The sequence below is a fragment of the Hypanus sabinus genome, chromosome 7, assembly GCF_030144855.1.
Source record: "Hypanus sabinus isolate sHypSab1 chromosome 7, sHypSab1.hap1, whole genome shotgun sequence".
NCBI classification, from domain to species: Eukaryota; Metazoa; Chordata; class Chondrichthyes; order Myliobatiformes; family Dasyatidae; genus Hypanus; species Hypanus sabinus.
This window is the reverse complement of record NC_082712.1, coordinates 64,954,282-64,957,718: the sequence shown is the minus strand read 5'-3', so window position 1 is coordinate 64,957,718 and position 3,437 is coordinate 64,954,282. Positions and strand designations below refer to the sequence as shown.

At 42.2% G+C, this 3,437-nt stretch overlaps 1 pseudogene; it reads right to left on the bottom strand.

Moving 5' to 3' along the window:
- Positions 1-592: 592 nt before the first annotated feature.
- LOC132397474 (protein sidekick-1-like) lies at positions 593-1,136 on the bottom strand (annotated as a pseudogene).
- Positions 1,137-3,437: the final 2,301 nt, after the last annotated feature.

Sequence of the window (3,437 nt, the reverse complement as noted above, 5' to 3'; positions counted from 1 at the left end):
GCTTCCTGGCAGAGGTCAGTCCATACAAATCTCTCACTCTTCCCCAGGAGTTTTGTAAGGGGGAGAGCGATATCTGCAAAGTTTTTACAGAACTTCCAGTAATACCCCACCATTCCTAAAAACCTTCTCACAGCTTTCTTGTTAGTTGAAATGGGAATCTCAGCAATAGCCTGTACCTTGGCCTGTGCAGGTGCCAGCTGGCCCTGGCCTACTACATATCCCAGATACGTGACAGTAGCGTGGCCAAATTCACTTTTAGCGAGGTTCACTATTAGATTGGCCTCAGACAGCTGCTTGAACAGTTTTTCCACAGCCACAACGTGCTCTTCCCACGTGTCACTCCAGACCACTAAATCATCGATATAAGCCCCTGTGTTTTCTAAACCTCTAATTACCAAGTCAATCATCCTTTGAAATGTTCCAGGACCATTTTCCATTCTGAAAGGTAAAACATTATATTCCTACCGCCCTGAAGGTGTGACAAGTGTTGAGATTTCTCTAGCCCTTTCAGTCAAAGGAACACACCAATATCCTTTCAGCAGGTCAATCTTTGTGAGGTCCTTAGCCTTTCCCACTTCATCAATACAATCATCTACTCTTGGAATAGGTTAATCATCTGTCTTTGTGATGGCATTGATTTTCCAGTGTCTGCCACGGCCACCGGAAGCAGTATTAGATGATTGTCAAGTGTAATCACAATTCTCCTGCTAGGGATAATCTTTTGGCCTTCACAAATCCACGTCACCTGCGGCTGTGGATAACTGCTGAGATTCGGGGGGTTTTAGCACTGCTACCTGGCCTTATGTTATTGCAATATGATGATCCGCTCCTTCAAAGTTCCCCATGTATGCTACATGTACTTCTGTCTTCCTCCATTTAAGTGCTCCCCGCCTGTTCCGCACAACACACTGGTAAAACCCAGTGTCCAATCATTGGACTGATGGGATTACATACCTGTATTCCCTTGAAAACACCATGATCACTGTACCATTTCGGAACCATTTAAATTTGAGTGGCCAACTTCCTTCAGCCAGGCAAGTTAAGACCAAACGATTTCCTTCAAGATGAACTTGTGGCAGCCCTGGCTCCATCTTAAAATAAGGTGGAACACCTTCTTGTGCAAGGGTCTGTAGCATGTGAATATGAAACAGCACCTCTCCGGTCAGCATTCAGATCCCTCTCCAAAGTCCTGATTTCCTGAACGACCATTGCAATACCCTCTTCCGACCACCTTCGCCCCAACACGGGAAAGAGGTAGAAATGGGCATGTTTGCTTCCCAAATCTCTGTTTTCGTAATTCCACTTACACCTTCTATTTCAAAGCTGGGGAATTCCAGACAGTAATAATTAATCCCTTTGAAATTAACTCCCCCGTTTAACCCCGGGTTGATAATTAACTCCAACCATCTGGGCACTTTTTTTTTAAATGTGTTTATATTTCTGAAGAAAGTTTGCTTGTTCATCCAATAGTAAATAGCAAGAAGTAAAATTCTGAAATCCTAATGAGATCCAACAGTACTCAATCTCGACCTCAAAAGTTTCATCTCCATACTTGGAGTAACTTCCAACTTTGAGCAAATCCTTCACACAGCCATAAAGCCTGCAGTTGACAAAGTTTTATCATTCAGTTAGTGCTTTGAACGGTACTAAGGATGCAGCACCCCACATAATTTGTTCAAATCCCAGACGCAGGCCCAATTTTGTCACGTACCCCATGACCGGGTTAAAGAAACAGCAGAAATGGAAAACACATTGGAGTCTGGTATTGCTATAAACTAATAGTGTTTATTAGTAACTATGCAATACAGTAATATAAATGCAAATATATTGAACAGGTTAGCGTGTGTGTGTGTGTGTGTGTTCAAACCTAAGGGTAAATGGGTACAGTCTTGCAATGTGATAAAGAGAGTTCAGTTCAGTTCGAGGTAGTTAGTTGAGTAATGTGGGGGGGTGGGAGGAGAGAGAGAGGGGTGATGCCATCTATCTTCCTGTTGTCTTCCAAAGTCCTGTTGTGGTCATCGACTATGACCATGATATGTTCAACTCTTCTTCAGTGGTGGAATTATCACCCAGGCAAGGATGGACAGACACATAATTCCCCACTGGTCGCACCTTTTCACACTTTAAGCCACTGATCAATTTCCCCGAATCGATCCTCTAAAAACACCACCTTCCTGAGGGTGCAACAAGCTCGTTCAGTGTCCAAACTATGTGTTTCATGATGTGTCTTCCTACTAGTTCATAGTACTTATTCCTACTAGTATGGGTGTAACAGTGGACCTGGCTTTTATCTCTCCATGTTGGACACCAGCTGTCCATCAACCTGCTCCTCCCTGCTCTCTCTACAGGAACCTTAACAAGCAGGCAAGTGACCTCGGGGAAAAGGTCAAAAAGCTGGCAGAGAATCTTTCGAGCAGTTTTCCTCTATCTATCGTTCTTAGGGTCTATTCTGGACCCTGTTTCAAACTAGGTTTTCCCCTGACACAGTGTATACTGGAGAACTGATCGTCATCATTTTGGGCTTACAATGAGTGGAGGAAATTGTCCTTGCAAAATTGTAATTTGTTCAGATTCATTGTTTGGATTTGACTCTTAAAACAGATCATTCTAACAGTAGGTCAGATTTACTGCTGAAAGCTCTTCAAACTTTATTTCACATTCGAAGTATTAGTCTACATGACTTCTTATTGGTCCCTGCACCCGGAGGTGTTGAGGGGAATGAGCAAGTTGATTGTTTGGCCAAAAAGAACAGGAGAGTCCAAACCAATACTTTTCTCTCAACATGTCATTAAAACAGATTATTTGTCATTGCTACATTGCTACCTGTGAATTCTCTGCTTTAACTGTGTTTAAAAGTATTTCATTGGCTGTAAAGTACCTTGGGACATAGAGGTTGTGAAAGGTGCTATGTAAGTACAAGTCGACCATTGTTTTAAGCTGTTAAATTTGTGCCCACATTTTAGTTATCCTGTCATCAGCCAATACCTATCAATAACACCTTGCCTTGAAGTTCAAGGAGCACGTTGGCCAACATGCATATTTTTTTAAAATTACATTTCCATAAATGTGAAATTCCCGAAATTCATTATAACCACAATTTATTGAAACTAAAAAATGCTTGAGATGATCTCTGTTCCAGATGCTTTGCAATGATAACAAGGTAGTACTACATCGCCAAAACCAGAAGAAAGGCTGCAGATGCTGGAAATCCAAAGCAGCGCACACAGAATACTGAAGGAACTCAGGAGCTCAGGCAGCATCTATGGAAATGAATAAACAGTTGACATTTCTGGCCAAGACCTTTCTTCAGGACTGTTATCTTGAAGAGTTCTTGGCCCGAAATGGTGACAGTTTATTCATTTCCATAGATACCATATGACCTGCTGAGTTCCTCAAGTATATTGTGTGCTGCACTGCATCACCAAGGCAAATGTATC